General features: G+C 38.5%; 1 protein-coding gene across 1 annotated transcript in view; it reads left to right on the plus strand.

Annotated features, from left to right (window-relative positions):
- Positions 1-2,752: 2,752 nt before the first annotated feature.
- cep126 (centrosomal protein 126) overlaps positions 2,753-27,915 on the plus strand; it is a 154,074-nt gene continuing 128,911 nt past the window's right edge. Inside the window, exons 1-2 of the mRNA XM_089116510.1 lie at positions 2,753-2,847; positions 23,107-23,163. The gene's annotated coding sequence lies outside the window, so the exon portion shown is untranslated. The remainder of the gene's footprint in view (positions 2,848-23,106; positions 23,164-27,915) is intronic.

The following is a 27,915-nucleotide window of genomic DNA, read 5'->3' on the forward strand; positions in this document are numbered from 1 at the left end:
AAGAGGACAGAAGAATCTGCATCTTCTCTTCCTATATAAACAGAAACTCATGCACTGAATCATTGTGTGGGGTGTAGGCATAAACTAGGCAGCAGAGCGCGGTTTCATACCTCATATTAATTCCCGTTACTGCATTTCTGAAGTCATCAGCAGTTCAGCCGTCTTCCTGTAATGCACGCCACCAAATTAATATGATCAGTTAGCAATGAATTGGAAATCTTCTTTATGTGATAATGAAAATGGTATAGGAAATCAGAGTCTTGAAACTGTTATCTCCAGCTGAGTTGATTTAATAAACAGATGATGGTGTGATGTTTAATCTGTCTAATAGCACCTGCTCTTTCAGAAAAATACATTTCTCTCTTCCGTTCTCCCAGAGAGTGTTCTTCTAAAGCCATCTGGGGAGAGTGGAAAAACAGTGGGTATCATTATTTGGTTTAAAAAAATGGTTTCTGATGGGTTTTACTTTACAAATAACACTGACTTGTGGAAAATTGAAAAGAGCCACTCGTGACCAAATGTGAAGGTCCCAGAGGCTTGAGACATGAGAGCTCCTTTTCATCTCTTCACAAAAAAAAAAAAAAAAAAAAAAATCTCTCCAGAATGAGCAATGCTATCTCACGACCAATTCATTCGAGTGAGTAAAAGGTGGCTAATATGTACAAATTTGTACAACCTCACTCATATGAATTCTTTCGATTTGTCTGATGGGTAGGTTTAGGGGCGGGGTCAGGTGTAGGTCATTCGTACGAATTGGCAACTCGTAAAATATGTACGATTTAGCAAAAATCGTACGGATTCGTGTGAGTGAGGCCTCGTTCAACTCGTCAAATTCGTAAGAATCCAGTGTTTTAAGAAACCGCTGAACAGAGGAGAGTCTGCTGGCAAAAAGAGTATGACAGAGCTCGTAATAAAACAAGAATCAACATCGGCTTGGGTTTTCAGAGATGGGGAGAACTGAGGGATTTGAGATGTAAGGTGTCTGTATAGACTCAATAGACCTCTTATGATTAGAAAAGTCAGCGGGAAATACCTCCAAACATGAGACAGTGTTTAGCTGTTATGCCAACGACTGCAGCGTCCATAAGAGCTCAGATATGCCCCAACTGGAGCCTTATTCAAATCTGCAACTGAAATCATGCATACAACTTATGATGTAATTTAATGTATAATATATTTTTTTATCTTTTTATACATTTTAAATCAACTTATTTCAACTACAGAGGGAACTCCTGAACCCCTGGGCATTGCTTGATATCCATAGTGCTGATGGAGGAAATATACTGTTGGCGCTCTTACAAATCAGAGATTTCAGAATATGATGTGCATTGTGTGGCTCTAATTATATACCCTGGACAAGCACAATTCAAACTCCGATAATCTATAAAAGGTCTCTATTTTCTGTTTATATTTTCAAGGGACATTACCAGCATCCTTTCTTTTTCTCAGGAAAATGCATTTGCATCCCAAAGCGCATTCTTAGATTTCAAGCTTCCAATTTCTGCGGGTATACAGGGAGCAGTGATGCAATTAGTAAAAAACATGAATTTTAAAATTCTGTAATACGTCTTTTGTTTTCTAGAAGGCCGGTTTGTGCTAATCATGTACTGAAAGACTGTTTGGGGATGGGCTAATTATAATGGAGATGAGGTCAAAATACTTGTAGCGTCAGTGATTTTTCCCAAACTGATGGCTTGATTATGTGAAGATTAGTGATGGCTGACAGAATTTAGCCAACTTTTTTTTTTTTTTTTTTTTTGAGAATTTTTCAGATAATTTTGTTCTCTTTCCAATTCAAATTGCTGAAACGTCCCTACAGGGGACAAGACTAAAGCAAAAGGATCATTAAACTCCAAATGGCTAAATAATAAGTCTATATTCTATTATAAGACAAATATGCATGCTGTTAAGGCACCAGCTGAGAATGCCCGGGATATCTGTAGTATAAGCATTGCTACTTTTTCCAATTTACTTTGTGGAGCCAATTTACATTGGTTCGGAAGTGTCTAATGTAGGCCAGAAACTGGAATTGTCTTTACATTGACAGACTTATAGGTTATCAATATAAATCAATAGTTGAATACATTGAGCTGATTAGCTCTGCTTGGAGAGATTTGTTTAAATCGTTTCGAGCAGATTGGAGATTCAACTGGACTCCACTGGGTCCACGTTTGACAAAGTCCTCTGTAATGCAGTGTAGTCTTAGACAGGATTAGGATCTGTGTTCAGACTAGTGGTGTTAAGATCTTAACGTCCATGCAGCCAAGAGCAGAAGCATAGAAATATGCTTTTAGCATTTTGCAATAGTGTCTCAGACCCTCATTTTTGTAAAATTCCAATACAATGTTTCCCACAACTTTTAGTCCTTTTCACACATATTATGTTTACAGATAATCAGTTAATTTCTTGCGTAATGTCCACATAAAACAAAAAGGGCATGAGGACAGGAAGAACTATGGAATAGTTTACCATACGAGAACTGTATGGTAAAAGTGTAGGCCTATGTATTTGGCACAGAAGATGGGAGAGAGAGGGTTTTGGGATCGGACCTTTAAAAAACCTTGTAGTGCAAACAGAGATTGCGTTATCCGAACATTTTCTGTAATATATGGAATATTTTAGCAGTGATGGAAAAATCTGAAAGCCATCCGTCATTTTGACAGATAGATGTATTGCAACTTGCAACTGTAATTGTCATCCTGTCCACTTGGCGGCGATTGCGCTCTTGCTGACTATCAAGTTCATGGTCAATGAATGGCTTTTCTGAGTTACCTGACTGTGTTTACAAAATGTTTTGGGATCTTTCGGCACTAATTGAGCGATTACATGAGAGGCACATGGATTTCAGTAAGTTGGACTGTATTTTTCAAATTATTTTCTGAAGTTCATTCATGTATCTCGTTCTGTAACGTAGTAAAAAGGAAGGAATGATCGCGTTTGCTCTGCTTCACCTGAACCGATCGCTAGCGATCTCGCGCCACATTAAAGAGCGCTGAAACTGCATTTATTATTTGAATTTTGTGATAAAATGGACATAATTTGAAAGCTGAGATTTTGTTTCATATCAAAAGTAACAAAGCACTAAGCTAAATTGCGATTTATTGGACAAACACTCATGATGAAACATGAAAAGTGACTAGTAAATGCATAATCTAGCTAGCCTACCGTATACTTACTCTGTAAGTGTAAGGTCGTGGATAAACATGAAAATGTGAACAGAAACAAATCCTATGATGGCTTATTATCATTAAAATATGAAAAGTAAAATGACAGGAAATAATAGATTATGATGGACTTGATGGACTTGTTCCCAAGCCACTAACTTATTTGGTTGTTTTTGCTTTGTTGGCAGGAGGATTGTCCCATTGAAAAATAACATCTGATCATTTCTCTTTAGATAGATGTCTAGAGATGTGACCTAGCTCTTTAGAAATGAACTGTTCATTTGTGGGAAGCGAGTCAATATAATATTCTCCTGTATTCCAAAGCATTAAATAATAGTGAAGTAGCTCATCAATACCAGCAGCTGAAAAGGCTCCTCTTCCTCCACACTTCACTGTGGAAGAGATGCATTCATAATTATATTTCTCAGCAGACTTTAGAAGATGTCGCTCTTGAGCATCACCATGCGTGTTTTATTGTGATTCATCACTCCCCACACAACTTCACATATTCTGGTAAAAACTTAATTCTTTCTTTGATGCTTTTCGGAGACACCAATGGCTTTTTTAAGTTGTGCATTTAAAAGCTAACAATTAAGACAAAGACAATTAAAAGCTTAGTGTTTAGCCATATTTGCCCCGGTAGATCACATATTTCTGCCATTTAATTTCAATCTAACAGTCCTACAGCATAATTCTTCCATCCACTGATTCTATTGAGATTGGTTGAATAGTAATATACTGTATGATCTGTGTCATACTGTGTCTTTTTTGTCAATAATTGCTGCTCGCAGCTATAATTTCCACAGTTATGTCACACACACACATTATGCATCCTGAAAGCAGACACATTTTCCATATTCTTAGTTTCTAGGTTCACACCATCTATTGCTGTGGTAAGTCCTGGATTTGTAAGTCTACCAGCTCGCTCAAATACTGTGTGCATGGCTAGGAAATGTACAAGGTCAAAGGTACAGACAAAAAGCGTATCTCTGTGTAAAATAGCATGTTGAGGATGTCAGGCTTAACCGAGAAAAAACTCTTTATTAGTTGCATACAAATAAATTAATGTTCCAGAAAGCTTGAAACACTCGTTTTAAATTCTCTTTGGAATAATTACCAATTCTGCTAAAAAGTAAAGTTATTTATCAACCTTCAATAGCTTTCATTAATTGGTGTCACAACCGTATAGAAGAAAGAAAAAAAGACAGTTTACAGTCGGTGCATGTATCAACAACAAACTGGTCTATTTTGACATTATTATGATATTACTGTGTGCATAACACAATAGCTCTGAGCCAGAGCAGGTCATAATGCATGCATCTCTACACTTTCACCTTTTATTAGCAGAAATCTGCATGAACATCACCCTCCAGCACTCATTATTTCATACCTCAGCTTTTCATAAACCCGGTCTCAGTGTAATCCTAAACAGAACAGAGAACAATAAAACATTATAATGACAATGCAATGCAACCGCTGTTTGTGTGTATCGCTCAGTCCACAACTGCGCAAGAACGCTCCATTTTTCTAAAATGTTTTAAAGGATCTCAGAAGCTCAGCCGTTGAAAATGGAATTGTCTATTTTTTTAAACAGCCACTGTAAATATGAATGAATATGCTGGAAGCCGCTGCCGTTGGACTGTGTGCCATGCATGGGGCGATGGGTGATTTACAGTTAGCAGAACATCCTCAGGACTCATAAGAGTGTTTCCTGTGGATTCAATTTGACTGCTTTAGAGACACGGGAATCGCCATTCAGAACAGAGCGAAAATGTAAACCCACTGGTGTGCCAGTGGGTTTACATGGAGAAGATGTGGAGCAAACATGGCTTTCATGGCTGCCTTTCTGCAGTCTGAGACTTGAGAGATGTGAATAAAACAGCAGCACACGTTGCTTACTTCCTTACAAGACATGTTTGCTTGTTATGGGTTATGTCGTTTTCAGACCCAGAGATGTATTGTTTCTGTTCAATAATTCAAATCATTTGTAATTGCATTGTGTCAAACAACATTGTAGTTCACTCATGTGAAGTCTTCAGCATTTTTGAATAACAAGTGAGATTTGAATGCATTATTGAAGTCGGCATGAAATTGAGTTACAATCGTCTTTTCTTTCCCGTTGTGACGTATATCCGAGTAAAAAAGGCTTCTTGGACGGGACTTGATTTTATCCATGGGGAATTGATTGGATGGTTGTGGTTTGCTATTGGTCCATCTCCTGTGGGTTTGCAAAGTTTCCTTTTTTGGAATTTTTGGAAACTTTCTAGGACTTTTGGGAAATTTTCTGAAAATTTAAAATTTTTAGTCCCTTTAGTTATTATATATATAATCGAAACTCAGCAAATGGGCTACTAGCAAGCTCACCTCTTGTGTGCCAGCTGAGCTTGTTTTGGGTTAGTGCACAGATCGTCTCTTCTTCTTGAGCTCTTTTTCCTGTTGAGGCGGTCATAGACATATACTGTAGACGTCACCTTGGCTATGGTAGTTCATTGGAACGAATGCGTCAATAGAGCCGCCATCTTGAAACAGGGAAGCCCCTCCACTTTAATGCATCAGCGTCAATGTAGACGCAGGTCTAACGGAAATAAAATCACCATCAATCATCAATCATGAATGCAATTTTTCTTGTTTTTTTTTTTTTTGGTTTGTTCCAATGGTCCATCATTGATTCCAGATTTTTTTTTTTTTTTTTTTAAACAAAAACATTCTTCCTAGTTCAGATTTCATCCGTGAACATCATATGCTGCGCAAAAGTCCGCCACCATCAATGAATTCGAAGTAAAGGCAGAGATAGCAGTGTTACCTAGCTACTTCCTATGACAAGACCCCTGTTTGAAGATGGCGGCGGTTTTGACGCATGCTTAGAACCCCAAGGTGATGTCTAGTGTATATGTCTATGTGAGGCGGTTAGCAAACAGTGTTGCATTAGCTTCTGGAATGGAGTGTAGTAGAGCCAGACCGATATATCGGCCGGCCGATATTAGGCATTTTCCAAAATATCGGTATCAATGAATATTTAAAAAATAAAATAAAAATGGACGAAACACGCTTCAATCATCTCTCCTTGGCCTGTTATATTGAAAATGTATGTTTTACAATTTGCAGTATGATGTATATTTGTTTTGTGATGTATTTGTATCAGTATGATTGCTAAATTATGGCTCATCATAGATTAGCTAACCACAAAGCTAGCTAATGCCACTATCATCAGTGGAAGACCACTAATGTTAACATTAATGAGCTTGGAAACAACAATGAACTTTTTCTCCCTAAATAAAGTAATGATTATTGTATTTATAACTAGCATATCTCTAGTTACAGTCCCTGTATTGTAAAATGTAAGTTATACTTGCGAGGAGCGAACATTTAGACATAGAGAAAAAGTATCAATTGTATCGTGTGCAGAAAAGTTAGCTTTTCTTTTACACGTGTGTGAAATCCAACAATATTTCATAAAAAAAAAAATATTGGCCGATATATCGGAATATCGGATTTTAAAACCCCAAAAATATTTGTATCGGTATCGGCCTTCAAAATCCTTTATCGGTCGGGCTCTAGAGTGTAGATTGCTTGTGAATGACTGTATTCGTCTGACTGAGACGTTGTTAGTGAGGAGGAAGCGCTGCAGATTACATCATCATCATCCTGCTGTGCTTCAGGAATATGGACGGCCAGCGGTGTTGGTTAACCAAAAGAATGGTGTGTTTGAGCAGAGAAGCGTGTTTCTGAGTTAGCTAGTAGCGCGGTGTGTGTTTAAGCTAGTCGTCAGTGTGCTCTGGGTTTGAGTATTGATTCACGTGTTCTCTCTGTCAGCCCTGTTGACAGAAATACTGTTGGAGGATGGTGGGAAATCCTGCTGGATTAGAGGAAACCAGTTGTGTGAATTTGTGACAGGTTACAGTTTAGATGGTGACTATTCTTTAAAATTGAGACCATTATCAAACTCCTTTTTGAGGCTGAAACTGTTATGAGTTATCTTTAGCAATTTAGATTTATTTCGCATAATAAATTAGACTTTCTTTTCACTGCTTTTTCATGTTCAGTGTCCTTCAGAAGTTAACATTGCAATATCAAACATTATAGAGGAAATTATAAGGTCACACAGCAGTAATCTTCAATTACCTGCAAGTCTGACTTTTTCCATGACATTTGACATCTTGAACTAACTTTAAAAGTCAAACAGCTTTGTCAAACTCCTCTCATCTCCATGGAAACAAGCTCGTACAGAAACCTCATCCTCCCTGCCCAAACCACATGACTGTTGCTTACATGTATCATCATCTTTGTTATAATCTATGAGTAAACATTAGGTATGATTTCATACTATCAGCAGTTGATTACATACAGTATGAGGCATCATTTTGAAGTCTTCCATTTGCAAGAAATTACATATAGAAGTGACTAATGCTGTGGAAACTAAGGCTGAGGATGTAATTAGAACAGACCCTGATTTCTTGCGAGTTGCCGTCACGTAATAACCCCGGGGGGAAGTGACCCTAAAGATGTGCCTTTCTCACTGGGTTAATCATTAGAGACCAGTAATAATTTGAGTGATTTGATAATGAAACTTAAGTCCCTGAATTGGCTTAACAAATTGATTAGATAGCCATGCAGTAAGATATTGTGCACATGTTAATGAACTGCTCGGCGAATTTGGAGAACATTTACAGAACAGAGTAAGAACGGTGTAATTATGACTGTATGGTTCTGAAACCTAGTGAGCGGTCTCACTGCCTGCTGCCTACAGGAGGTCACTACACTAAACGCTCACTTCCACAGTAGTTTCAATTTTGATATTTTTAGGTTTGACCTAAAAATATCAAAATTGAAAATACTGCGGAAACAAAAACACCTACATCTTGGATGCCATTGAGGTAAGCTAAAACGTATCAAAAAATAATTTTGTGAACTATCCCTTTAATGTCGAGCCCTGAATAATTTCCTACCCATCCCTTGCTGCCACTGAAAAAAAAAAATTAATTTTAATAATAATAATTATTATTATAATTCCCTATAATAATTCCCTATAATAATAATAATTCCCTACCGACCCATGACCTTAACTGACAACCAACCGGAACCAAACTTTTTTTTTATGGCTCAGAAATATGGTAATAACTGATTTCTATCTTAACATGTTTTAAATTGTAATTTATTCCTGTGATCAAAGCAGAATTTTCAGCATCATTACTCCAATCTTAAGTCACATAATCCTTCAGAAATCATTCTTATAGGCTGATTTTCTGCTCAAGAAACATTTCTTATTGTTATTATCAATGTTGAAAACAGTTGTGCTGCTTAATGTTTTTGTAGAAACTGCGGAGGAGAAAAAAATCAGGTTTCTTTAAATACAAAGTTACTTTTGTAACATAAATTTATTTACGGTCACATTGTATTAATTTAATGCACACGTGCTGAATAAAAGTATCAATTTATTTATATTCAAAATTAATATTCATTTTAGTTTTTTTTGTGCTGCCTAAATTAATTTGTAGCATTTACAATGATTTATTGTGTTGTTTTTAGTATTTTTAAGACAACAAATTGGATAAAATTTGAATATGGACCATTTATCAGTTATTATCAGCCATTACATGAAAATAATCTGCTAATTTTAATATCAGTGAATGCCTAATAACAATAGAACATACACATAATAGATTCTTCATTACCGTGAATTGTTTTAATGGATATGTTTCAGAGAAATTTCATGTAGTATACATATGAAGGACGCTCATTTGCCTGGCGGTATCTGTAGCTGGACCTTCTGAGACGGGTAAGACAGCACCTACAGTGCTTTAAAGTGCTTTGAAAAGGAAAAAGAAAGCGTTGTTGTGGTGCTTGGCTCTCTCCACATGCTTGGTGGCTGGTGCACTTTACTAATGGCTCTCGATTGAAGCCAAACCCTTTGTTACTTTGACTGACCTCCAGTGAGACTGCCTCTACTCGACCCTCGGGTCATTGGATGTCCTCAATAGAGCATGAAAGCAGCGTTGCATCTCCTTCATCTCATTAGATCTGGTGCTGGCGAGCCTCACCTTGTCTTTCACTGACTTTACCCCATGTGGAAATCTTCTTTCTTTATATTATAGGGACTAATAAGAGATTCCTTTTGATATGCCTTTTTTATTCAAAGCAGCCTTCAAAGTTGCTGTCGCCATCTCGCAGGCTAACTGTAAAAGTGAGGATAGCAGAGATGCTGTGAGGCATGACAAACAGATTGCCCATAACAATCTCACATCTTTCTGAGCATGTGTCAGTGTGGTTGCATCATTTCCTCCATTTATGTTTGGCCAGGAGGAAGAAAGGTGGATTACCTCTCCTTTTCCTCACAAAACACAAAGAATGCTGTCAGATGAACTGAAAAATTGATCAAACCTCATATGGGGTCAGGCTATGTATCATGATGCAATTATGATGCCTTTATGGGCTCCATGTATTTTCTTTTCTAAAGGCGGAGGCTCTGGAAGTTAACTACAACAAACTCTAGCCAATATCCTCAGGTTTTTGTTGTTTTTTTATGCTCCAATATGAAACATCTGGGACATTTTAATGTCAGCCATCACAGCACTCGGTTCCAATCTAATTATTTGCTGATGAAAAAGTATTCGACAAGCTAGAGGAATCAGCAGTGGTGCCCGGCACAATGCACAACATGATAGGAATTTGTCAGAGCGCCTTCTGCTTTGTCAGTGAATGAATCTAGATCTATTGTGATAATGACATGATGAACAGCTCCATGGAAACCTCATCTGTGGCACTGATCTTTAAATTCTCTCCTGGAAAAGAAACTCAAATAAATGTCTCATAGTCAATTCAGTTTGGTATTAAATTCCAGCTTCTATAGACACTCACCTAAAGGATTATTAGGAACAGCATACTAATACTGTGTTTGACCCCCTTTCGCCTTCAGAACTGCCTTAACTCTACGTGGCATTGATTCAACAAGGTGCTGGAAGCATTCTTTAGAAATGTTGGCCCATATTGATAGGATAGCATCTTGCAGTTGATGGAGATTTGTGGGACCCGAAGCTCCCGTTCCACCACATCCCAAAGATGCTCTATAGACGCTTTCATCAGACGCGTTGCCATGGTGATGAGCTGGCCCAAAGTTAACTTCCGTTCTGTTCGTTTATTAGTGTTTACTGGATAATATGGCATTGACTACAAATGCAGTGAAAGTTAAGGTGATGAGCGGGTTGTTGAGCTGTGGGGTGCAACCTGACCTAGGGAGCAAACGCAATTTTTTAAAATAAAAATGTCAAGGTTTCCTATGAGGGAGACGGTGGTACTAAAATAGCCTAGCTATGTTTATCTGAGTGATAACCGGTACAGTGTTTCCCATACATTTATTAGTGGCAGCCCACCACATTATCAGCGCTGGCCGCCACATATTGATTTCCGTGTTTTTAACAATTTAAGATGGGAAAAGTTGTAATTGACTGCAGAGTTGCGTGCAGCACATTTTCACACGCTCTCTCTCTCTCTCTCTCTCTCTCTCTCTCTCTCTCTCTCTCTCTCTCTCTCTCGCAGACACATTGACAGCTGACCAGTCTGTGTATTGAATCATAAACAGCGCTGCACAGATCCATCCAACATGCTGTCAATGTGGAGACCCACCTTAAAAAAAGGTTAGCAAGCATGTAAGAAGCCTAGCTAATAAGGAGAGCTATGTTAACCTTATCAAACCCCGCTGTCGCGCTTGCCTCAGTTTTTTTTAACACTGTGGTAAATCAGACACGTCGGTAGAAAAACCTCCAATTTTTGTTCAACGGGTCTGGTAGTGTCACATTTCAGTTTGGCCAGGTAACATTTATTTTCTTTGACTGGCAAGAAATACCAGCCACTAAGGTTATTTACTTGTTATGGATTGTCTCCGCAAGTCTGCCGGAAGTTAAGTTTGGGCCAGATTAATGCACATGCGCAGTACCGTTTGTTTATGTTGTCACTGCTGAAAGCGTCTATTGGGTTGAGATCTGGTGACTGTGGGGGCTATTTTAGTACAGTCAACTCATTGTCATGTTCAAAAAACCAATTTGAAATGATTCGAGCTTTGTGACATGGTGCATTATCCTGCTGGAATTAGCCGTCAGAGGATGGGGACATGGTGGCCATAAAGGGATGGACATGGTCAGAAACAATGCTCAGGTAGGCCGTGGCATTTAAACGATGGCCAATTGGCACTAAGGGGCTTATAGAGTGTGCCAAGAAATCATCCCCAACACCATTACACCACCACCACCAGCCTGCACAGTGGTAACAAGGCATGATGGATCCATGTTCTCATTCTGCTTATGCCAAATTCTGACTCTACCATCTGAATGTCTCAACAGAAATCGAGACTCATCAGATCAGGCAACATATTTCCAGTCTTCAACTGTCCAAGTTTGGTGAGCTCTTGCAAATTGTAGTGTTTTTTCCTCTTAGTAGTGGAGATGAGTGGTACCCGGTGGGGTCTTCTGCTGTTGTAGCCCATCCGCCTCAAGGTTGTGCGTGTTGTGGCTTCACAAATGCTTTGCTGCATACCTCGGTTGTAACGAGTGGTTATTTCAGTCAAAGTTGCTCTTCTATCAGCTTGAATCAGTCGGCCCATTCTCCTCTGAACTCTAGCATCAACAAGGCATTTTCGCCCACAGGACTGCCGCATACTGGATGTTTTTTCCTTCTCACACCATTCTTTGTAAACCCTAGAAATGGTTGTTTATGAAAATCCCAGTAACTGAGCAGATTGTGAAATACTCAGACCGGCCCGTCTGGCACCACCAACCATGTCACGCTCAAAATTGCTTAAATCACCTTTCTTCCCATTCTGACATTCAGTTTGGAGTTCAGGAGATTGTCTTGACCAGGACCACACCCCTAAATGCGTTGAAACACCTGCCATGTGATTGGTTGATTAGATAATTGCATTAATGAGACATTGAACAGGTGTTCCTAGTCAAGTCAAGTCAAGTCACATTTATTTATATAGCGCTTTTCACAATACAGATTGTATCAAAGCAGCTTCACAGTGATAACATGAAAGTAGCACAACACAGATCAACAACATTGCTAAACACTAAATAACCCCAACTGAGCAAGCTCAAAGCAAGCCAAAAGCAAGGCGACAGTGGCAAGGAACCAAACTCCATCAGATTGGATGGAGAAAAAACCTTGGGAGAACCCAGGCTCAGTCGGGGGCCAGTTCTCCTCTGGCTTACATTCATATTGTTTAAATATAAATATTAAATATAAATATTGTTTATGAATCAAACGGCGCCATAACATATCGCAGGCGTTGAGTCGTCTCATCACAGGCGTTGAGTCGTCTCATCACAGGCGTTGGGGCATCCGAAATCCCCGTGAGAGGCTGGACACAAAACTGGACCTGACGAACGCCATTTTTCTCGGGACAAGCGTCCCGAGATAACAGCAGAAAGGCAGATGGGAAATAATTAGCATAGCTGATGTTCATAATGATTTCCGTTATAACTCACAAACTCTCCGTAACCCGAACTCTCCGCAACCCAACCATACGCGCCGACCCGTTTGTCTAAAAGGCTGTCGAGCCCCACTGGGGTTCCTACTAACCCTTTTGGTGAGTGTACGTAGCACTGTGATTGAATTAAATCTCACCTTAGCGAGTGGCTATTATGACTTTAAAGGGATCATATTACTGAGACACTGGAGTGGATGAGGATTTTTGCAATTGCTAAAGAAATTGTAGATTGTTAAACAAACCACGGTTGTCGTTTCGTATAAAGGTGGCTGTGGAAATCTAACATCCAGATCACATCCACACGTACAGAGTGTGACTTGAATCTCATTTTTATGAAAAACACTTGAGAAACAAGAGCCACTGCAAAGTAAATGCTACAGGGGAGAATATATTCTTCCATAGATACCAGGGAATTAATTAGGGAAAAGCTGCACGAGTCAGACATTTTGATTTAACTCTTGTGAAAATTAAGATATGCCTACACATAAATGAGTACAGTTCTTTGACAGGTTGCATAAGTTACATTTCTATTGGTTTTTACACATAAATCTGCTCCTAATATAAATGTCAGTTTTAAAGTGTGTGAGCTGAAGACCTCATTCAGGTTATTCATACAGGACAAGCCTGAAAGGTTCTCATCTCAGACAAAAGACAGATTACCAATGTTTACAAGTAACATGGGAGAGTAAATATTTTTGATTTTGCAAGAAATGAATTTTTGTTTTGTTTTTCATTTATAGCTGAAATTGGATCTTGAGAATAACAGACTAATAATAAAACTGTCTCATTGCATTTTAATGGCTGTTTGGAGGGATTACCTTTCTTCACTTGCATGATAGGAAAACCTTCAGAAAAGCACCGAAGTCTCCTCTCGTTCAACATTGTTAGTGTGAAAGTGGCTTGTAGAAAGCAATTTCAGCACACTAGACTTTGATCTTGTTAGTATGGGTATTATGGGCGCAGTCTTATGACGGAGCACTGAGCCTCTCTGTACTAAGAAGGATGAATTATGCATTTTGCCCTCCTGCAGTAAGTGTTTTCTTTGGAGACTTCACATCTGTTGAACGCATGACAGAGAAAAGACTGAATCTGACCTTTTATTTTGCTTGCACAGCTTCTGAAATCTAACTTTGCTATTAATGTCAATATCAGGCTGCTGTTCTCAGAGACCATATTACTCAGAGACACTTGGAAACCCCAGATCTGACAGACTCAATTCTGAATGATACATCTTGCCTGAAATTCAAAGTGCAGATCTGGATGTCACAGACATCAACCAAACAATCATATCACAACAAATGAAAAAGCATAGCTCATGGTATCAACTGCCTCACACATAGCTCATCGCCTATGTCAATATTAATGTTTTTAAAGCAGTGGTTCTCAACCTTTTTTGATTCCAAGGCTCCCACTGTCCACAACAATACTCAATATACCCCACTGTCCCTTTTAATTTGAATCTATGGACACTCGAGAAAAAAAAAAAAAGCTTCTTTATTGGCATTGATGGTTTGAGGAAGAACCTTTAACATCCATTCCACAAAATGATCTTTACAATGGAAAAAAGGGTGCTTTGTGGTGCTTTTCCACTACACAATACCAGCTCGACTCGACTGCCTCGCCTCGGCTCATCTTTGGTTTTCCACTGTGATGGAGTATCCAGAATAACCCCGCCATTTTTAAATAGTTTGACCTGGGAAAGTTACTAAACTTACTTAGCCTGGTTAAAACCAGACCATTCTAAGTTGAATCAGTCTGATTCCAACGAGTGATGTTCGACGGCGGCATCCATCTTTGTAATGTCGTCATTGTGTAAACCCCGCCCCAACGTTTCTGATTGGTGCTTCCATTTCGACAGATTGGAAATGGGCTTTAATGAGCTGTATGCCAGACTAACTTTCAGACCAAATCTAAATTTGCCGGAAGTTGTCTGGGTTTTCCCAGGCTAAAACTTACTACTATTATTGTGGCAACTCAGAAGAATACGCTGTGGTCAAACGAGGAGGTGCAGACTTTCCTTTGTTTGGTTGCCGAAGAGAGGATCCAGCGAGAGCTTGATGGGGCAACAAGGAACGAAAGGCGTCGCTATGACGACCGGGTACTATTTGTGGCGGTGCTGTCTACAATGGAAAACGGAGCGAAAAGCGAGGCGAGTTTAGTAATGGAAATGCGCCATCTTTAGATTGTTAAAATGTTCTTTACACTAAAAAACTGTTCTCTGAAAGGTTCAGTGAGGAACCAAATTTGTCTTCTATGGCAAAACTTTTGAAAAAAAAAACCTTTTGGAACTTTCATTTTCAAGAGTGTAATAGACCTTATTCAGAGCAGCGCCATGACAGGTATGAAAGTGAGGCTGTGAGGGATAGACTTACCGTGTTTCCAATAGCATCCGCTGTAAAAAGCTGAATAAAGCGGCTAGATTGCTTACATTGTCGGGAGTTTTTTGTCAACTGACATTTCTTGGAAAGATATTTTTCCAGTGTTTCATGAGCAGAACAATCCGAAAACACATTAAATAACAGTACAGCCCATTGAAGACATGCAAGTCTATCCCTCACAGCCTCGCTTTCATTCTCATTAAAAATCAAAGATGGCGCTGCCGTGAATAAGGCCAATAGTTTAGTTTATCTTTTAAATTTAAGAATTCCAGACGTTTTAAGAGCAGAATGCACTCGGTAAACTTATGGAACGCATTGCTGTTTTTACATTTGATGGAAATAAATACAATTTTCACAATGGATTGCACTAACAAATTAATTTTAGTTTGCAATTTTTGGCACCAAAAGTCAATACTGTATCTGTGTCAGGTTCAGCTCTGCAGACTCCAAAGGAGGTGAGGAACCAGAGGAGCAGGGCTAGATTTCGGTATGCACGTCTTTCTTTTCAACGATTCCCGAGAAGTTTTCCCACGGAGACATGGAAGCCTTATCACTGATGCTCTTTCAGTATGCGATCGTCTGTAAGATTTCATTAAACATGCTCTTTGTCCGCAGCCTAACTCGCTCTCTCGCTCTATGCATGTGTCACTCAGTTTCTCTCTACTGTTTTTCTTCTGGTGTGTGATGTTCTTTATCTGGCAGCTCTGTCATTGTCCTCTGCCCTTCGACTTTAATGGGATCCCGGATCTGCATCAAAGAGAGTCATTGATGTGCCCCTCGGAAGCTCTGACACTATCAGACTTGTCCAGAAGAGGAAGAACCAATGGGAGGACAGCGACGTTACATGACCCGACGACCATTGTCCATAAACAGGCGGATGAGAGGATGTCCTTCACGTCGTCATTCAGAAGGGATTTATCTTTTACTATCCCTTTCTAGAGTCATTTCGAGCAAGCCTCACCAAAAGGTGAAGGGTGGCGTCGCGGTGGTTAGTCACAGATCTGTCCACTCATTTTTTAAGCCTTTAGTGATGGCCTGTTCATTTTTCATGGTCAGTCCTGACTTGGCTTTGTGTAAAATCCTTCCGGCTGTTTGTCTTCGACAGGGACCTCGATTAAAATCCTGATAATACCTCTTAATGCTGCCTCTCCTTCCCTTGAGTGAGCTGTTCTCACTTCCCAAAGATTAGGATGGATAGATTGTGAGTCCAATTCACAAAAGATATTCGCCACTTCTGAGCTTTATTTAATCAATGTCACAAACCACGATTAAAAAGCGGATAAAAGAAAGTGCCCTTGTAGACTTTGTTCTCCTCCTGCACACCACGCATGGAGATGCACACCTGCATTTATGCTGAAAACATGCTATTTGTGCTTGTGTGTGTGTGTATTTATCACAGAGGGTCTTGAAGATGCTGACTGGTGCGTAATGACGATAGAATGTGGTGTAATTATACACAATACACATTACAGAAATGAAAGACTGCACTGTTTAATTCATCAGTTTGAATCCCAACACAGAGAGAACCGTTCAGACCGACCGTGATGTTCTCCCAATGCCATTTGAAGCAATTATTGTGTCCATTTCCTTTTTCATCAATGTCTTACTTTGAGCAGCTGTTGCATGCATGGATGTTGTGCTGAATGACTAATTAGTCCAGTAATTCACAGCCAGTGACATGTGTGGGGGCTTAACCAGCTACAGAGGGAAGCTGGAAATTCAAAACAGTATAATTAATAATTTCCATTCGCTTTGTTGTTGTTTCTTGTTATTAGTGCTTACATTCAGTACGGGAAGAAAACAAAATCATGTACATTTGTTGGCTGATGATTCAATTTGTGTAGAACACTGCCGTTCAAAGGTTTGGGTTTGATATGATTTTTAGAGCCCGTTCTCATCCTTTGGCGTCATATAGGTGACATTTCGTCAAAATCCTACGCATATGGCACCCTTTAGCGCCAATATAACACGCAGAAGCCAAGGCGTCATGGCATCATTTAGCGTCAATATGAGATGCAGATCCTACCCCAGACCTAAACCTACCAACAGTGCGTGTTATATTGACGCTAAAGGGGGCCATGTGCGTAGTATTTCGGCGAATTGTCATGGCGTCACCCATAGACCCCTTTTCAGTTGGTAAACATGACGTTTTTATGTGGGCGGAGCTTAGGTGGAGGCAGAACGATCCCTCTGGCCGCTTCACTAATGCTAGTCAGCAAGTTTTATTAGCTTGTTTTTTTAACAATGACTGGAGAAAATCTGATTTTATCTTAACGTGTAAGGTGTCCAGGACAACGATTGTTATTTTCAAAAGTTAATTTTAACGGACGGAACCAGATTGGCCGACCCGTAGCCGCCTACACGCTCACTCAATGCATGGATGATCTGACAGGATTAACGTTACGTTACCTCGGGTGAGTGGCCTGACTTCTACACCTACCTTATAGAGAAACCGATCGTAAAGAGAAACTGAGGGCGTGTAAATCTTTAGATGCCTATAAATATGTGCTGAATGGTCTTGTACAAGACTTGTGTGTGTATGATCCGCAGTTATGCCGAGCCAGGGCAGAGAAGACGACAATATAAATAGTGACATTACAGTGCGATTTTAATCATGTGAATATTTTCTAGAAATAAAAAGTCCAGAGACAGCATATTCATTTTTCATTGATACTTGTACCAAACAACACAATAAGATGACATTTAATAATAATAAAAGTAATTTAAGTGCTGGTTTGCATTGGCCACCTCCAGTTTTCACTTTGTTTTGCCTCCAGCTAGCGCCGTGACGTAAGCGTGACGTTGGCGCAAAAGGGGTCTATATGACGCCAAAGGATGAGAATGTGTTGGATTTTTAATGTTTTTAAAAGAAGTCTCTTATGTTCACCAAGGCTGCAATTATTTGGTCCTCAAGAAAAAGATTATTATTATTGTTTCGTACAATTTTATTTCAGGATTCTTCTTCTGATGAATATAACATTCAAAAGAACTGTATTTATCTGAAATAGAAAGCTTTTGTAACATACACTACCGTTCAAATGTTTGGGGAAATAAAATGAATCAATACTTTTACTCAGCAAGGATGCATTAGAGACTTCTGTTAAAAACATAAAAAATCATACCGATCCCAAACTTTTGAACATCAGTGTTTGTGTGTGTCTATGTGCGCTTCGATGTAAGCAATGCATTAACCCTTTAGTTGTGATCGTGGCCACTACTTTAAAACGGCTGTAAAAATGTATCAGATTTTTTTTTTGCACAAATCTATTAATCAACCTCAGTCCTGATCAAAACTACTAAATGTTTAAAAAAAAAAAAAAAATCAGGATTTTAACTCTTTAATTGCCAAATTCATAAATGATGTCTCTGATTTGGGGGGGAAAAAACACACAAAATGACTATTTTATTTCAATATATAAAATATTTTTTTAACCTTTTATCACAATCTTGGACATGTCAAAGATTAGAAAATGCATGATTATGATTACCCCAAAAATGCATGATTATATGGCATCATGGCTTTGCAATCAAAACATTTGGTTATAATGGAAGTCAATGGGGCAAAAACAGCCACGAACAGTAAATGAGGGTAAATGAATGAATCTAATGCTGCACAAAAACTAACACTGCATCAAAACCAATGTTGTTTCCAATCTTTGACATGTCCAAGACTGATAAAAGGTAAAAAAAAAAATCCAGTCCACAATAATATTTTATATTGAAAATAAGTCATTTTGTGTGTTTTTTTCCCCAATTCAGTGACATCATTTATGAATTTGGCAATTAAAGATAAAATCCTGATTTTTTTTTTAAACATTTAGTAGTTTTGATCAGGACTGAGATTGATTAATAGATTTATGCACGCACACACACACACAAAAAAAAAATATATATATATTCATCTGATTCATTTTTACAGCAGTTTAAAATAGTGGCTGTTTTCATCCACGAACATAACGTGAATAGTGTGTTTGCCAAGAGTGGACTGCGTTTTTGTACATTTTCAAGGCATTTTCCCAAAATATGTGTCAAAATAAGATTTGTCACCAAAAATCATCCCATTTGCTGAAACAAGGAAAAAGTTTTGGCCAAATTAAGACTCAAAAATACCCCATGATGGCTGAAAACAGCCACAACAGCACATAGAATTGTGATTAAACTGACCAGTGCATTAAACAGCTTTATCCAGTATTCAGACAGACCAGATCAACCTGACTACATTAAACCAACAAAAGTAACTTTTCAGAACAATAAATGTCTGTTTGTTTCACGATATATTTATTTTTGGACAAGCTTCTTGCAAATTCCCAAACAATCACGAGTTACTTTCTTTTTGAGCGGAAATGTTGTTCTTCCTCCTGTTCTTCTTTACAGATTATAGGAGGATATCTGTGTTTACATACAAGGCCTGGTGTCGGGCAGATTAGTGTTCTATTTCATTTAAACATCCTGAGCTTAACATTTACGAAGCAATTATGCCTCTAAATGTTCCCAGCCCCTCGGGGAGTCGAACATAATGCTGAAAGATTGAGAGGCGTGAGGTATAGAGCTAAAGCACCTGTGGGCTCCGGTCTTTAAATTAAACCAGGAGGATGTTGTTAGATCTTTCACTGCGGTCTAATAATGAACTATTAATTAATGGGAAGCCTAAACCTATTAAGATTGATGTTCAACACTTGATGATTTGATGAGCCGTTAGGGCCTAATTTGCGATTTTACAGGTAAAACATTCATTATTCACTCGTTATGTATAAAACGCTGCTGTGTCAATATATTGACAAGACGGCGCGGATGCAGCGACAGGTGGTCCGGGCCGCTCATGTTTTCTGAGTGAGCGGAGACCCACCTTGAGCAGATAATTGGCTCTCCTTGGTGAGAAAGAGGAGGATGTAATTCAATCAAAGCATGATGCTGACAGCTATTAAGAGCCTTCGAGGACGTGCGCGTTAATATCGCATCAGCTCTCGACTGTCCGGTCCTGGCCATTGATTGTTTGTTGATTTGTAAGAATTAGTGATGGCACCTTTATGCACCGATTCAGGTGGACCCTGTAAAACTGCCAGGCAGACAGAGGGTCGATGGGATAATACATCTCTAGAGGATTGCTCTGTCAACACTGCCTGAGGGAACGCTCGCTCCTCACCTCCACGGGGCAGATTCGCTGCTTTGACCCTCACGGTACTCCCCAGAAAGCCAGATTGATAATAGCAGTTTAGCCCCTCGGTGTGCGAGTCACATTAGACCTTCAGCTTCCTCTCGGTCTCTCTCCCAGACAGAGTGCTGGAGGGAAAATAACCCCATCAGTTTAATTACAGTTCTCGAAGGGCTGATGATCTGATGAGTTAGTTACACTCGCTCATGAATTAATGATATCCCTCCCTTCTCACGTTATTTAGGCTGTGGAGTCAAGGGGAAAGCCATTGAAAGACTCAATTTGGGACTTCTATGGTGGTGAGCCACAGCTGGCATCAAGTCTCTACATGAAGGATGTGAATTGAGGAGTGTTGTCAAAAATAGCAATATTTCCATATGTATCCATTCTGAAATGGTTGCAATACTCCTTTTGTGCAGTTTCATACACTTAGCCGCCTCTCAAACAGCTACCGAGTGCAAAATGTACTTCTTTGTTGTGGCTTATTGCGCTTAAATACACACAAATGATCTCAAAATGACGGTCTTGGCGAGTATTCAGTCAGTTTTGGTCAAAAACGTATAATATGTTGTATAACAGATCCTTGCATGAAGTCTGCGACACACTACAAGATATTCGGACCTGCCCTAAGATGTCAGTTACATTTACAATAAAGTTTGGGGTTTATTGTGCGTTTTATTTAGCAAGGATGCATGAAACTGATTCAACGTGACAGTAAAGACATTTATAATGTTGCAAAAGATTTCTATTTCAAATAAATGCTGTACTTTTGAACTTTATAATCATCAAAGAACCCTGAAACACAATGTATCATGGTTGCTGTGAAAATTTTTAGCAGGACAAAAGATTTGAACATTAACAATACATGTTTCTTGAGCAGCAAATCAGCATATAAGAATGTAGCATATAAGTAATAACGCAGAAAATTCAGCATTGCGTCACTGGAATAAATTAAATTTTTGCTATAAATTTAAATGGAAAACGGTCAATTGAAATCTTATTAATATTTTGCAGTGTTAATGTTTTTTTAACTGTGTTTTTGTTCATATAAATGCTGTTAATGAGCATAAGATACTTTTATATATATAAATGATTACGGACCCTAAACTTTTTATATGGTAATGGTATAACTAGTATTATACCATTGTATTTTAATCTCTTTTTATTTTATTTTAACATCCCTTTCTTTTCTTTTTCATCTTACTAAATCTTAAATAATAATAATAATTAAACATGCAGTTTTTAAGACCTCATTAACGAAGTGACTCCAGGAATATACTTCAATTTTTTATCATATTAAAAAGGTCCATTTAAAATAATCTAGTCAAGGCAAAAAAAAAAAGATCACAACAACCATGAAAAACTTTAGAGGAATGGTGAACCGTGACATGATTTAAAATATCCACTTTCTCTATCTTACTCATTCATAAAAAATGCATCCTATTTTAAAATCTTAATGCCGTTAAGCCTTGTGGTCATGTTGCACCCCATAAATACTCCCTTAAATGATACATCATGACTCGTATCTGTTATTGTCTCTCAAATGCCCCCAGTTAAGCTGTAAAGATTTATGAGGGCTTAAACCAATACAGATGTGTATACATTCATCACCTGATCCCTTTTACATGAATTATTCAAATTCGCATGCCATATCAAGAGGTTCTGATTGCGACCACCATGCCCTCAGATTCCTCATTTTTATTAAGAGTCCAGTGATTTCCATTACACCAGAGTAGATGTTAAAACTTGCTGATTTACTCAGCTTTTGCCAAGATAAGCTCAAACTAAGATCTAGCTTTACGCTTCTCCATCCATTTACGCTTCTTTCCATATGATGGTGTGACTCTACAGACTACTGAATATTGCATTGCAATTCCCAGCCTTTTCTCATCCCAAGGCGTCATATGCTGACGCTTTTGACATTTCGTCTACATCTGACGCTCAATATGAGACGCAGATATATATATGGGCCAGAAGGCGCCTCCTAGTGGTCTAACCCTAAACCTACCCCAATAACCGAACAAATCTCTGTGTGTTATATTGACGCTAAATGTTCCATGTGCGTATGAAATTTCAAGTGTCAATATATGACGCCCTAGTATTAGAATGTGTTGCAATTCCTCCTCGTGTGTGATGGCTGCTCGCCATGTGAGAATGAGAAGTGGCAATCGCCAGGAGAAAGACATTCACTCTGCCTTTTATTTTATTTGTTTTACTGACTAGTAAGCTTAGATTGGTTTGTTTATTTAAGCATGAGATGCAGAGCTGAAGATTGAAATTCGCTCTTCTCTCTGTGTCTTCTCAAATAATGCTTGGGCTCCAACAGCTTGTACCATTTATCTGGGTCTCTATTGTTATAGAGATCAAAGCAAGAAATAATCTCTTCGATTTCATCTGAAACACGTTGATGTACTGCATGGCATGCACAATATGATTTTGTCAGATTTGTAACCGGTACTGTAACAGCCAATTTTACGCTGTTTTGCAATGTATTTATTTAAAAAAAAAAATGTTTTCACACATTTGGAAAGTGCACCTCGAACATGTCTTTCGGAAGAGCTTGAGCTACTCGCGTTAAATTAAAAAGCAGAGACTGTGCAGAAACACAAATGTGTTGATGCGGCCTTGATGGCCAATTATGTCACCCACTTCAATATTAAGCTGTTGAAAAGAGATAAGTTGGAATTTTTCACCTCCTGCAAAGCTGCTAAAAGAGGGTAGTCACAAGAGGACTGTACTGATAACCAGTTTTGTTTATCCCTATGCCTAAAATGTGTCAAAATATAATTGAATTTATACTTTTTTTATATCACTTTTTATCAGTGTTTGCCACCTTTAATAAAGTTAAACAAACATTAATTTAACAATATTGACTAAAATTAACTCGTTCTGTGTTCGCCGAATTCTAACTCTACCATCTGAATGTCTCAACAGAAATCGAGACTCATCAGACCAGGCAACGTTTTTCCAGTCTTCAACTGTCCAATTTTGGTGAGTAAATTGTTTTATTTACAATTCTTGTAAATTGTAGTCTCTTTTTCCTATTTGTAGTGGAGATGAGTGGTACCACGTATGTATGACGCGTGCTATGCTATCAACACGCATAATCGCTTTTCAGCGTGTTTATGAAAGCCATTGACTTTGCGTTACATTACTGTACCCAAACCCCGTCACTGGGGTTAATACCATTCATGAGTCTTCCCCTACCATCTAATCCTAGGAAAAAAGCCAGTCCAGATTTTTTGGGCTTCAGGGCATATTTTTTTTTTTTTCAATGCTTGACTACTTTTGACTCACACAGAAAAATTATTTCTCCCCACAGTTATAATTTTTTCAATACCTGAGAGCTTTTCAGCATGTTTATTAAAGCCATTGACTTGGCGTTACATTACTGTACCCAAACCCCGTCACTGGGGTTAATACCATTCATGAGTCTTCCCCTACCATCTAATCCTAGGAAAAAAGCCAGTCCAGATTTTGGGGCTTCAGGGCATATTTTTTTTTTTTTTTCAATGCTTGACTACTTTTGACTCACACAGAAAAATTATTTCTCCCCACAGTTATAATTTTTTCAATACCTGAGAGCTTTTCAGCGTGTTTATTAAAGCCATTGACTTAGCGCTACATTACTGTACCCAAACCCCGTCACTGGGGTTAATACCATTCATGAGTCTTCCCCTACCATCTAATCCTAGGAAAAAAGCCAGTCCAGATTTTGGGGCTTCAGGGCATATTTTTTTTTTTTCAATGCTTGACTACTTTTGACTCACACAGAAAAATTATTTCTCCCCACAGTTATAATTTTTTCAATACCTGAGAGCTTTTCAGCGTGTTTATTAAAGCCATTGACTTAGCGCTACATTACTGTACCCAACCCCGTCACTGGGGTTAATACCATTCATGAGTCTTCCCCTACCATCTAATCCTAGGAAAAAAAAATAGCGCTCCCCAGATGTAGATCTACTTTTTGCTTCGTTTCGTTTCTGACATTTACCGGCGTGTACATACACGCGGAATCACTCGGACATTTAACGGCGTAGACGTACACGTACACGCGGATAGCTCGAAAAACTAACTTGACTTGAAAGTGGCGTGTATGTTTACGCAAAAGTCATGATGTCATGTTGCATTTTCAATGTTCAATGTTGACTGGCATCATCCATATTAGGTGTGGCATTTGTAACGACATAAATAATTGAATAGAAATGTCACATTTAACATCCCCACGGTTTTTCTCTCGCATGTTCATTCTCTCGAACGGCTGCACAGTTTAGTCTCCTACAGACTAAGAGAGTGTAGGCATTATTCTCCATCTCTTTCACTGTGCATTCGGCTGTATTAAGACCGCCTCAGGGCATAATAGTGAAAATGGCAGGCAAGTAAAGCTCTCTTGCTGTTCAGATCACAAACGTGAGTCTGAGAAAATGTGTGTTTGACGTGGTGTGAAATGTGATGACTTTCTCTCGCTCGTTCAGGCGCCAGTCCAGATTTTGGGGCTTCAGGGCATATTTTTTTTTGCTTCCAATGCTTGACTACTTTTGACTCGCACAGAAAAATTATTTCTCCCCACAGTTATAATTTTTTCAATACCTGAGAGTAAATACCGACTGGTTTGAGCACTGTATTGATCGGTCAGCATCTCTAACAGTGCCATAAAGATTTGGAGATCGCTCACACTGTGCTCAGTGTGTGTTTAGTGGATCTTGTTTCTTGGACATTTTTGTAGACCTATGTATATGTGCACTTGTTTATTACCGTATTGCTTGTGATTAATTGTCTTATCTTCAGTGCCTCAAAAAAATGTTTTAACTCTTTGATTTTTGTGCATAATTGCCAAAGTAATGGTCAAACACATTTGTCCTTCCACCAAACTTTTAGCATAAGGTCAAAGTCTCCCGTTGGTGAAAATCAAGCAATATGCTTTAAGCAAATCCAGAAGTTGACACCATTGCTGAGTATTTTCTCTTTAAAACTGCAGTGAACCAAAGACTGAAAATCCCTGTTTTGAAATCGCTGGTGTTACCTTGGTGTAACGTGTGATCGTCAACGAGTGGATCTCTGAGCAGGTGCGAGGCAGTGGAGGCGGGGCTCATTTGCATATTCATAGAACCGCATATACTAAATTTGGCAATGGTGTAGAGTTACATTCAAGCTATTTTAAAGCATGACGTGGAAAAAAAAGGGGGAAAAAACGTTTAAATGTAATTTTGGTGAGTTTTAGGGGATACAATTATTGACTACATAACAGGGGGACTTTAAGAACAGTGTTTTAATAGTCACAATAAATTATTGATGTAGTACAAGAGAATATACTCAGTACCTAGTGTAGTTATAGACATTGTGTATAAAATTTTATTGTCTCAGTTCTTCTTATATCATCATGTGCTATAATATTCCTATAGGCCTATAAAGAAAGACCTTTTCAAATAGCAACTAGGACATTTTATTTCAACTGTAAAAAGGTAACGTGAGCTTGTAAATATAATGTATTGCACATGACCACCTGTATGCCTGTGGTATTCAGAGCTCGTATCAAAGCCCGGAAGCCGTGTGAGAGTGTTTTGGATCAGTTTTATATTCACTGATCTTGTATGTCCATTTCAATACCTGGCAAATGTAAGCATTTGATTTTCTGTGATGAATTCGACATTGATTGCTATTGTAAATTCTGCTGATTTGTCACTAGTGTTGTCACGGTACCAAAATTTCAGTATTCGGTACCGATACCAGTTAAAATTCACGGTTCTCGGTACCAATTTCGGTACCAAAGCTTAGTTTAAATTTACATATATTTAAGTGTTTATCACGGTTACAAGTATGGAAACTGTACATTCGTATTATAAACACTTTAGAAAAAGATTAGATAAAATGACCTAAAATAAACAATAGTATACACTAACACATTTTTAAAGTTGTTTGTAAAGTTTTAATCCATTATTTATTTAATGCACAATGAATTAAGTGAACAAACATGAACAATCAGGTGTTTGTAATAAATAACATTTTCAAACATTAATTAATGTTGTAAAAATATATTGTTCACTCAATGTGTTGATAACTAAGTAATGTTTATGAATGGTATCTTTGTAGCATTACCATAAAACATGTTTTATTTGACTTGACTGTCCTTTTATTAATCTAAAACTGCATTCATATTTAATTTTAAAAAGGCTTTTTAAACCTGCTGAGTTATAAAGGCAAGAATACGCCTAGAACTGGCACTGACATTAAATGACAATACTAATACCAGTAGTACTCTGGTGTCGGGTGGATACTACTGTGCTCATGTACTCGTAAAACTACCCCGAAAGCACTTTAGAGGCCGTTCACATGTCGCGCGTGTTTTTTAATTATATTTTTGCGCGTGCTTATTCTTTCCAAAGCGCTTGCTCTCACGCGGCGTCTGTCGTTGCTATGCAACGCCAACGAGTTTTTATTAGGAGCGCGCTTGAATCACGCCTATATTTGAAATTGCGAATTTGCATGTAATCGGCCTCTTATGGCAACGTGACATTAGCCTAATCCAAAATATTTCCATATGTGGCTCTTTCCTCTTTTCGTGTCAACAAGTGGATTCAGAGAGAGAGAGCCATATCAGCGTTATGAAGAGGACGCAACTGTGCACGTTTCAGACAGCGCGTCTAGAACAGAACTGGATTAACCTGGTACTCGGTACCTAGAAAAGCTGGTACCGTAACATTTTTTTTTTTAGTACCGACTTGGTACCGAAGTACCGAGTTTTTTGACAACACTATTTGTCACCAAAGAAACTAAGTATTAGCTGTCTAACACATATGCGGTTTTATCAAAATGACAAAAGGTTGGCTTTTGATAGTCCTGAATACACTATACAACAAACTATGTAGTATTGGGGAAAAATTTCGGTTCAATCAGAGTTTAAAAGACTCTCTCACATTTAACTCATCACTGTTGCAAATCTAGGTATGGTTTTTGTACAAGACAGAAATGTTACACTCTTAAAGGAGAACTCCGGCGCAAAATGAACCTTTGGTCTAATTAGACATTGTTACCTAGTCAACCGTTATCTGAGATTTGTTTTCATGATTGCCGAATGTAAATAGTTTTATCTCTAAAAACAGTTTAGCCTATAACGCTAGTATAATGCTAGTATATGGGGGCATAGAGTAATGACAAATAAAAATAGCTAGTTCATACCACTAACAAGGCTCAAAATAGCCCCACACTAACACGATAGCATAATAAGGGTCCCTACATTCAAACCGAAGCATTGAGAACTTTGTCAGTGTCCAAACAGTTTAATAAGAAGATATTTTATACACAGTCAACTTTGCGAAAACATGAAGAAGCCATCTTTGAAAAATAGTCTCTGCCAGTCGATCTACGAACACCGATCCAAATTCGCCAACGTTTAACGCCTGGTGACTAAACAAAGAGCGCCAATGTGAAAACGGCACGTAAAACGCCACGCGCAAAAGCGCGTCAGGTTCGTTTTTTTTAATTCGATGCACCGCGTCAAAAACTATCCAAGCAATGAGATTGGCGCTTTTGCTCACGTGTTTGGAGCTTCTGAAGTTACAGTAAAACACAAGTTGGGGGCGCACAAACACAAAACGATCTTGCCGAGCACACATACCGAATGGAGAAGAAGATATAGGCCAAGTAGCGTCGCCGTCTACACAGTCAGGAAGAAATAAGACGAGGAAGATGCGAGGCAAGATGAATGTAGAGCTGCTGTTCTCGTTGATGTTAGAACATAAAGAA

Source organism: Pimephales promelas, chromosome 10 (genome assembly GCF_988280905.1).
Source record: "Pimephales promelas chromosome 10, fPimPro1.hap1.1, whole genome shotgun sequence".
NCBI classification, from domain to species: domain Eukaryota; kingdom Metazoa; phylum Chordata; class Actinopteri; order Cypriniformes; family Leuciscidae; genus Pimephales; species Pimephales promelas.